The 11105-nt window shown below is 38.5% G+C and overlaps 1 pseudogene across 1 annotated transcript; it reads right to left on the reverse strand.

Annotated features, from left to right (window-relative positions):
* Positions 1-954: 954 nt before the first annotated feature.
* Positions 955-3163, reverse strand: LOC104590994 (3-ketoacyl-CoA synthase 6 pseudogene; annotated as a pseudogene). The gene has a single exon (XR_016070380.1). The product of XR_016070380.1 is annotated as a 3-ketoacyl-CoA synthase 6 pseudogene (transcript).
* Positions 3164-11105: the final 7942 nt, after the last annotated feature.

Genomic DNA, 11105 nt, shown 5'->3' on the forward strand with positions numbered 1-11105 from the left:
ACTGAATCTACTATTCATAAGATAGATGCTGTCTTATATATGGCATTTAAGGTTTAAAATGTCGTGTATCGACCTATATCAAATGATATATATTGTATTGGGGCCTTCCCATACACTTCTACAGAAGGTATATCAAGTCAAGTCATGATTCAGAGGTAGCCGAAACTTAAATCGACTCCTCTAAATCAGTTTTGAAAAAAAAATAAATAAAACATAAAAAAAACAACAATATAAGCCAAACTTTTGTGGCACTATAAAAAGATTGAAAGTATTGTTAATTTTGTTGATACACAACATTTTGTAAAAACGGTGTGAGCACAATAGGTATTTTGTTGAAAATTTTGTCTGGCTAAGAATCTACACCATCTTCATTAATCAACAACACCACCATTAATGTTCGATTCTCAATTTATCAAATACCGCCTTTTAATTTAAGCCGAATTTCCTACCCATCGTGATCTTATATTGTGAAATGTACAACTGCAATGTAGCGTGAATAGGGCGCAGGCAGAAAAGTGAATAGCAAATGTGGGTCCCTTTAATTAATTTTATGAGAGGATATCGAATCTGTTACTCACAAGACGTTATCTTACACATGGAACTATAAAAAGATCGAAAGTGTTGTCAATTTTGAACCGTGGTCTGCGGGGGAGACCAGGATATGCTAGCTAGTCACACTTAAGCACAAGATGCTACAGCTGTACATTGGCTGTTGGGTAGTAGATGTGGACCCCATTTGCCACCGCTTTCAACAAAAGAAGAGGAAACGTTAGCAATAGCATTGAAGGAACCTACATTCTAACATCGTCCACTTTGGTTTGGTTGGTGACATAATATCAGAGAATCTATATTTGCTGTAACCCTTCATCCCATAAATTTTAAATTCTTGTGATGATCCCCGTTGGCTGTTGCTGTTTTGTTTTAAATTCAAGTCTTGTCTTCGAGAATAAAAGCTACTGAAAGCAAAAGCAATTATTCGTGCTGCTTCATGTATTTAATTCTCTGCTGCCGTTACATTATTACATTAATAATAAAGTCGGGGGTGGATCTGGATTTTTGTTTTTTCTTCTCGGGTTGAATCCATCCTGGCCCGGCCCAGATTGTGTGCCCAGAGGCCGAGCCCATAAAAATAAAATTGCCCATTACATCAAAATTCAAAACAAAACCAAACACTCCAAGTCTAAAGTCTTTTAAAAACTAACAAAAGTTTTCAACATCAGGCAGCTACAGCTATATAAGTGTAGTGATCATCATCATCATCTTGATCGTCAAAGTATGCCACCAACGGTGATAGGATAGCGATCGATGCAGTCATACCATGGGCCTCTTTTCCTTTCATCGATGTCCCTTAGGCACTCCCACACAACGCTATTGGACTTGGGCCCAGTACCCATTCCAAGCTGCCACACCTTGTCACCTATCTTCACGCTCTCCTTGGCTTCCATGTAAGCCAGCTCGTACCACATCGCCGACGACGACAGGTTTCCGAACCGATGGAACGTCATCATCGCTGCTTCCATCTCCTCTTCGCTCAGCTTCAACCCTTTACCTATCTCCCTGATTACCGCTATCCCCGATGTTGGTATGCAGTAATGCCGTATCACAGACCTGAAGTCTGGCACGTAAACACCTTTACATGGGTTGATGAATCGCTGCCGTAGTACCGAGAGACTATGACGGACCTTCTCTGATAAAGGCAAGATCGATGCACCGAGAACTGTTGCGTTCGACCGGAGTGTCTCGCCGGCGACCTTGAGTAAATCTCGGGTGAGGGTAACCCCGGTTATGCCTTTGGAATCCTCCTCCCGTATTGCGGAGAGGTAGGCTTTATCGTCGAATGCTCTCTGAGTTCTCACTGTTCGAAATAACTTGTATTTCGACGTCTCTTCGGCTTCTTTTCTGTTGGTAAGCAAGATTGCAGCACTACCCATGCGGAAGAGGCAGTTGAGGAGCAACTTGGATCGCTCGTTTCCGTCGTACCAGCCGGTGGAGACGATCTCCGTGCTTAGAACGACGGCGTAGGAGTTCCTGTGAATCTTTAGCAGATTGCTGGCGAGATTGATGCCGATCGCCCCAGCACTGCACCCCATTCCAGAGAGGTTAAAGGTCTTAATGTCAGCTCTCATGGCGTACCGGTTGACGACGATGGAAGAGAGAGAAGGAGATGGACAGAAGCCGCTACAGTTGACGATGAGGATGTCGATGTCACGTGGAGAAATCTTAGTTTTGCAGAGAAGGTCGTCCATGACAGGGAAAAGGACCATATGGACTTCTTTAAGGCATTCCAGTTGGTGGGTTCGTGGTGGGAGGAAGTGCAGAGAAGGTGGGAGGTAAGTCTCTTCTCCTTGTCCAGATGTAGTGATGATTTTGGCCATGAAAGCGACACTCGCTTCGTCGAAGCTTTTCATCATGGCAACATGTTCGATGAAAGTCGAGAAAGGGACCCTGCAGAAGCCGGGCGGTCTGAGACAAGAAAAATCAACCAGATAAGTAGGGGCCCTTGAAAGGAAGCGTTCAAACGCAAGGTATGCAATTAAACAAGACAATGGCAGGAGATGACACATGGGTCTCCATCGATATAGGAAGAAACTAGCTTCCATGAAGACCACAACTGAGAGAGTAAGAAATCCGAGGAAATCGAAAAGCAGCGGAAAGACATAGTTCAGTAGGAGGTTCGAAGGGAAACTGCTAATGAAATGGGTCGACTGAGGGTCGTTATTGAGTTTGCAACGAGCTTCCATGATCATGAGAGACAGGAAAGGAGGAGGGGCTACTCTCCGTTCGTGACCAGAGAGAAGATTGGAGAGTGAGAGAAAGAGACAGAGATGTTATTTAATTCATCAGAGAAGAGGGAAGGCTGAAGAGTTCAACTCAATACTTAAAATGGGAGGAGGATTAAAGGAGACCCACTTTGTACGTCCACATCAGGCGGTGGGGATTTGTGCTTCCTCCACAAGATGGCACAAGCATGAAGTGAAACATGGCGTGTGAGAGTTGTGATGATCTCCAGATCACGTCAACCTTTGTTTGTTTATGAAGATAAAGATGAAGCTCTCTCTATTCATGACCATTGATAGCAAACAGTGTGAGTCATCAGTCGGCTCTCTCTCGACTAACAAAACTTAGGAAGTTGGGAGAAACCGAGAGTAGGGGAGAGGGCCATGGCTTACACGCCTCTGCCCTACACATACATCTTATTGGTCCATGCTGAGGCTCAATAGTATTTTGCCACGTGGAAAACCAAGGCTATATACGGAGCTCCTCTTTAATGGGTCTGCCAAATGGTGACCAATCTTTAATGTAAAAGTAAATTAGGGTTTACTTTTGCAAGCTAGAAAACTCTTGTTTGAATTCTACTTCTCTGCAACTTCAATTTCAATGAGTTTCTTCCTTTTTCAAGCACATTTCTCCTCGCCTTGTCAAATATTTGTTGTGCTGGCTGAATAAAATATCCATTTGATGAGGCACAGCTGACAGATGATCATATGAGTCAATAATCAGACCTAACATTTGGCCATTTTTTTTTTCATGGATCGGAAATGGCTGCTCTCATATTCGAATTCTCATGTTGGTCGGAACTCAGAAGAATATATATATATATATATATATAATTTTACCATGTTGAGGAAGGGTTGTAAGGGTTGTAAGGTTGTTCTTCGAGCTCCAATCTACTAGGATCGAAGAAATATATATACTCCTACTCCAATTCCATTTGTTTTAAATTAAAATAAAACTATTACAAATAAGCCACCATTTTTGTTATGTACTGTTTTTCTTTTTCTAAAAGCTGAACTAGAAATGTTAATTACCAAAGGAAAAAGTAGGAAATGTGTAATTAATTCCGGGTGGTCTCTCATGTTTTATTTCTCGTAAAACCCCCGATACATGTATCCAATTTAAATGTGGGTTGTTGTTTGTTTTGGTAATCAATGTGGGTTGGTATGATCATTGGAGCTTTAAAAGCAGCACAGGTAAGAGGATTCATACTTTATAGAATATTTTAGTGTACATGTATTCCACAATTGAATAGTGTCAACAAGTTTTACTTTTTCAAAATTTGTGTTTTTTGTTGGTTTGAAAAGTAATGCTATGTTTTAATCAAATTGAAAATATTTTCACTTATTTTTATTATTATTATTATTATTATTATTATTATTATTATTATTATTATTATTATTATTATTTGCTGATGTAGCATTTTTTATAAAGAAGAAAAGTAATGTTGAAGATTGAAGAATACCGGCCCCTGCCCTTAATTCGATATTGGAAAATGATTTTATGATAATAAATTGTATGCCCAAAAATTCTCATAATATGCTTAAAAATCATCCATTTTTTTAAACATGCATGCTGATTTAATTTGGGCATGACTGATGTTTTAATTAGGACCCATTTAAGGGTGAATCCTTGAAATTTGAACTGAATTAAGACCCGCCATCTTTACATCCCTTGTACATGGATATATATATATATATATATATATATATATATATATATATATATATATCCAAGATGCTCTTCTCTTTTATTGTATTCCAACTTTGTACTACTCTTTTCCTATTAAATACAACTCTTTTCTGATAGAGATAGATCTATCTAAGTACAGTTCTTTGAAATTTCAATTTTCAATTAAAAGAAAAATGATATCAATAGAAAAAAAAATTGAGTCATTTTCCTTCATATAGCTTAACTACTGTTCTTAATGCTGAAAAATTAATGTCACAAGATTTGAACTAAGAGGATTGCCCCACTTTCAGAAAAATAGACTTAAAAGAAGATAGGGCTACCAAAGGGCTTCCTTGATTCTTTGCTATTGATCCATTTCTCATTCTAAAAAGAATAAGGCCAAGGGAGCAAAAAAAAAAATTCTGTAAGCAAATAATTCATATAATTTCAGTTTTGCCCAGAATGAGCAAGTTTTTTGTTTTGTTTTATTTTATTTTTGAGAAGGGAAAATGGCGAAAGCTTTTGGAAAACAGCATTTTCCACATCCATTTTTTAGCAACCAAATACCGTCAGGCAACATTTTTTTTTCATTCATTTTACATGCAACCAAATGCTAAAATTGCGACAGGATCTCCTGAAAGCAAAACCCTGTGAATAAAGATGAACATCCTAGCACATTGGTAACATCTCCTATGAATTCAAAATAGATGTAGGATTTCATGTTCTCAAAGTTTTTGCTTTCAGGAGATCCGGACTTCAACCAAACAGAAACCCTACCAATTGGGAAAAGAGAGAAGGAAAGTTGTTTATAGAAGTCCAAGGCCAAGAAATATGAAATCTTCCACTAGGTAAATAGAACCCCATTGATTTCCCTGTCATAGTTTTATATCGATAAAATTTTGATTTTGGTGAAGGTTATTGGCATAACATATAAAATATAAGAGCTTATTCCATCCGAACTTTCAGGACTTTGGCTATTTACTTTTACAGAAATTTCAGCATATTATTACCTTAACAAAATAAATATAAAAACACTAGATATTTAATAAAATAATTAAAATTAAATAAAATTTCATAAAAATGCCTAAAAAGGGTCTGAAACAACCTGAAATACCAAATATTTAAAAACTTGTTCCATTTGTTTCCTCTCCCACCTTTTTAAGGGAACCTTTATTGGCACTTTTAAGGGTATAAGTATCTAGAGCTGTCACTAGACCTGTTCATGGGCCGGGCCGGGCTGGATTCGGGCCGGGCTTTCACTCTGTATTAACAGATTTTTCTAAGGCCCGAGCCCGAAATTTATCCCATGTTACTGCTGAAGTGGCTGAATAGAGAGAGAGAGAAATTATAAAGAAAAAAATAGAAAAATGTATATATTAAATTATAAATAAATATTATATTCTTTATATATTTTATATAATATATAAAATACATATTATGTATTTTATAAAATATATAATGTTGAGTCAGGCCGGGCTTTTTTGACAAATCCCGAGCCCGGCCCGTAACACAGTCGAGCTTACTATGTTAGGCCCGAGGTCAGGCCCACGGGCGTAATTACATGACCAAGCCCGATCGGGGTGCAGGCCGGGCCGGGCCGGGCCATCGGGCTACATGGCCCATAAACAAGTCTACCTGTCACGTTAACTGCATTTGTGGGAGCCTGGGAGGGGAGGGCTGAAGCTCACAAAAATCTTTGGCCGTTGGGGGGGCCAACAACCTATGCTGTTGAAAGTGTTTTTGGGAATGCCACATTACCATGAAAGTGAGATAAAATAATAATTGCCCCTATTTTCTTTTGGCAAAAAGATAGATATGGGCGTGGATGGGTTAACATGTCCAGCCCAAAAAGCTCTCAACAGCATAGGCTGTTGGCCCTCAACAGCCAAATTGCTTCTGAAGCGCAGCGGCTTCTAGCTCTTTAAAGGTGGACCCCACACAGATAGCCTATAAGATTGACTAGCTTATCCAGAGCGCTTCAAAACAGCTGAACCGGTTAGCTAAATATTCAGTTCTGTCCTCCCAAATGGGCACTAAGGCTTGGGAGGACTTTTACACAGATGCTTTTGGTTAGGAATGGCAATGGGGCTGGTTTGGGGCTGGGCACCCCTCCTTGTCTCTGCCCCGAAGTCACGATACCTTGCCCTATACCCGCTCCGTCCGCGGTGGCAGGCTGGGGCGGGTTCGAGGCGGGGCATCCATTCTCCATCGGGGATGGGGAATCCCTGAAATTTTCCCACTCCAAGACAATTACTTAAAATTTGTCTATTTTATGGACAATTTATACATAGGATATAGGAATTTGGGGGTATTTTAGAATTGAATTATAATACTTTAGGGGTAATTCAAAAATAAAATTATGGGATCCTAGGATTTTAAAAATTTAGGGAAAACTTAAAGATATTTTAAATATCAATATTAAACCTAGAAGCATTTTACTAATCTACCTTCGGGTTCGGGGAATTATATGCAAAACCTGTCCCCGCCCCGTACCCGTTTTGGGGAAAAATTATTTTTCCCATCCTTGTTTAGGGTCAGGGAAAACCCACCCAGTTCGAGGTGGGGCCCCGGTTTTACGGGGGAAATTGCCATCCCTACTTCTGTTTTTGTGAGGTGGGCCCCATCTGGATAGCCTATGAGTCATGCTTGGTGAAAACCCAGAAAGCTAAAAATGACTGCCTGGAAGTAGGAATGGCAACAGGGCGGGTTAGGGGCGGGGATTACATTCCCTGTCCCCAATCCTCGTCGGGGAAAGGAATTTTCCACCATCCCAACCTCGACGGGGATGAATTCCCCGTCGGAGACCCGAATCCTCGATGTGACCATTTGGGGACGGGGATGGGGGATCCAAGACCGATGAGAGAGAGAGAGAGAGGACTGTTGTGAGTTGAGGTCGGCGACAAGAGAGAGAGAGTCTGACAGGCGACGGCAACAGCTATAGCGGTCAGCGAGTCGGTGATGAAGATGAAGGAAGAAGAAGAAGTGAATAACTAGGGTTCAAGGTTCTCTGGTTCTCTTTGTTTGTCGAGTGTTTTTTAGAATGAATAGCATTAGTTTTTGTTTTTAAGTTTTAATCTTGTACAAAAAAAATGAATAATATATAATATAATAATATTGTAATATAAATATTATATAAATAATATAATATTATATATATATATATATTAATCGGGGTGGAGGCAGGGCGGGGATTGCATTCCCCATCCCCGTTCCCGAACTCAATTGGGGATTCAAGGATAGCCCCATCCCCGACCCCGACCCTGCCAAAGTACCCCCCATACCCGATCCCGTTGGGTTAGAGAGCCTAGGTACCCGTTGGGAATGGGGAAAATTGCCACCCCAAGCACATGGCTTTCTTCTGAAGCTTCTTTTTAGAGGCTTCTCCAAAGCAGCTGAACCAACGCTTCAGCTCTCCCAAACGGGCCCTAATAAGAAAAGTTATAAGTCCATGATTAATGGCTTCAAAAATTTGAAAAAGCAAATAAACTTTGAACAGTTTGTCTCGCTTAAGTAGAATTCATTAATTCAAATACAATAAAAAGTATTTAGCAAAAAAAGTAAAAAAAATAAATAAAAAGTAGGATTAAGGCAGTAATGGAGGGAGGAACAAAATGCTAACCAAACCCATGTTTGGATTTTGTCAGACTGGATTCATGTCAGCAACTTTGCCCAACCTGACCTCTCTCCCTAAAGTGCATGAACGTCTTATTAACATGGGTTTATGAATTGGGTGCCCATTGATGTATGCGCATGCTACACATTATTTTTATTGTTTTATATATGGTTTTGATAATGATTTTCAATAATTTTTACCCTAATTGAGAAAAATTTCAGGAAACCAAGAGTTTGGGACAGCTTATCAAACAAAATAAAGTAAATTTTGAAATAAAAATTGGTAAAAATATAAAATAACATAAAATACAAAGTTTTACACTACACATTTGTATTTGGCTTGGCCTTTAGCAGATAAACAACAACAGCTTCAATAAATAATTTGCCTATACTGTGTTTGGTTTGAAAGAAAAGGAAGGGAAACCCCTTTCATTACTAAAGAAATTTCCCTTCCTTCTCTTTCAAACCAAACAGACTTAAGGACAGTTGATTGAATATATGCTAGGTTTACTTTTTACGGGCCACGGAGATAGATCTCATTTAAACCTTTGCATACTTCTGCTGACTTATAAGCTATGTCATTAAATTATATTTAGGGCTGCAGAGTGCAGATGCATTGGATTGAATTGGATATACCAGATTTAATGGTGAGGATCGGATGATTTGCTTAATGTGTCTTCAAGAGAGAGAATGCAACACCCATTTATTGGATGGTCTAAGCAGCATAGATGCGCCAATGACAGCCCCCAGATAGATCAGAACCACAAACGCAATCTTAACGCAATCTTATCTATTATTAAGCCAAGAAGTAACCAATTTTTTGGAATCAGGCTTGGAGGCTGAACGGTTTTTCTTTTCGGGTGGATGGGTCACTGGTTCAACCATCTGGCTCAATGGGCCAATTCATTACATCATAATTAATAAACAATGGCATAACAAGATTGACGGGCAACCTATTAATCCCACTTCTAATTTCTAAAGAAGAGACAGTGAGATGGGTGAAAGTCTTTTGGTGATCTGTCTCCCTTTTCCAACCGTGAAAACAAAATCATGCACACTGGACCCTGCTATCTATCACAAATAAATACGGCAGTGTTCACTGTGGGCTATAACTGGGCTCCATCTGTACTGAATACTGACATATTCATCCATAATAAGTAGGTAGCCCAGCCTGGTGTGCGTGAATTTGTCTCCAGCCAATTGGTGGTCGGACCATTTGGTTCCTAGCTTAGCAGCAGGTGCCAGGTGGGCATCAAAATGGATTCAATCTGGACGCTCAGATTTTTTATGCAATTAAGCCGGAACCCCATCAAGAGTAGCAATATTGAATGAAATTAAGTGGCCGTGAAACTTGTGTTCCGTTTAGGCTTGGGTTGGTTGATCCCAAAATAATTTTGGACCCATTTGGTGCGTTTTTTTGGGAAGATTTTATGATAGTTCTGACAGCAAAAGATGTATTGAAGTTTTGTATGAAGATTTGAGCAGTTTGAAGCTAGTTTGACAGATACATGTTTTTTCATATCTTTCCGTGCGAGAATAAAACAAGAAAGATACGAAAAGCTTTATTTGAAATTTTCCAAAATCAGCCTAAAATGGACTTCTCGCATCTTTTCGGTACTCCAACTTTTAACAACTAGATTTTCCACAAACCAAAAGAAGAAAAAAAAAACTGAAATTTGATTTACCCGGCTTATAAACAACTGAAAAGCTGCACGAAAAAACACACCAAATGGGCCTTTGTTGATTTATTCTCGGATTGTTTCAGCTAGACTGCCATTTTGTACGCCTTGACGATGCAGCACTAACTCTACAGAGAAAGGCCTGACTTAAGCTTTGAATGCTTCGATTAAGATCGTAGCACTATCACAGCTCAGTAGACCAGACTCAGAGAGAGATGAACTGAATAAGAGCACGGTCACCTTTGCTTAAACAAGTAGGCATGCATCTTTATTATTAAGCAGGAGAGAGAAAGAAGGTAGTTGAGTGTTTATTTATGAACCACTTGACTCCTTTTGGGTCGCTATTATTGTAATCTCTTTTCTGGCCAATTGATTAACACCTTTTATGACTGTTTTTTACAATGGCTTTAATGGTTGTTGCAACTTTTTACTACTAATATTCATGAATCTCTCCTACTAAACCTTACAAGACAGGCCAAGGATATCGACTGTTGTCTAATTGTTACATCAATAAAGAAATCATTAATTTTCATGCCCATATATATCAACCAACTGAGAGCTGACTCGTTGGTGTATTAGATGGTTTGTTCTATTCTAGTATTGAGGTAGAATCAAATCCTATAATTAGTATTTTAGGAAAAAAAGGGGTTAAGAGACATATTATATGTTTTTTATTAAAACTGAATTAAAAAACATGTTTGTAAATATAGTTTCATAAATATGAAATGTTTTCATCTGATTATTAAACATCATATTTTATAAATCATATAATTTTTATATTAAAAGATTTGTTTTTATTTTAAAAACCAATATTTTATTATTTTAAAAAACATGTATTGTTTTTTTTACCAACTTATTTTTTCCTTTGAAAACAAAAAACAGAATTTAAAAACATGTTTTTTATTTTTTTCTAATATATCGATTCTAAAACGAAATGAAAACAAAAGCATTGACGCCCCTCAAAAAACAACGAAAAACACCTATAATTTAATTCTTCAGTGCAGTGTGAACTCTGGACTTTGTTGGGCATTGGCCCAGCCCGGCCCCAGTGCCCGAAGCAGGTCTCCGACACCAGCCACAGAGCATTTATTATTTTTCCGACATCAGGTGATCAGGGTAATTTGGACTGCCACTTTTGTTCAAGGACTAATACATTAAAATCATATTTATGCAACTTCCTTGTCTAATCCCAACGGTAGGCAAAAGCTATTTAATTTGCCTTTTTTTTTTTTTGGCTTTTCTCACGAAAGTGAAAGGACTTGGCTTATTTATATTAAGAGAAAACTATGATGCTGGAAAGATTAATCATCATCCATTCATGAATTTTGATAAGTACTATCTAATTGATTAATACATTTATTAGTCCCA

This window comes from Nelumbo nucifera, chromosome 1 (assembly GCF_055504915.1).
Source record: "Nelumbo nucifera cultivar China Antique chromosome 1, China Antique-T2T, whole genome shotgun sequence".
Lineage (NCBI taxonomy): Eukaryota > Viridiplantae > Streptophyta > Magnoliopsida > Proteales > Nelumbonaceae > Nelumbo > Nelumbo nucifera.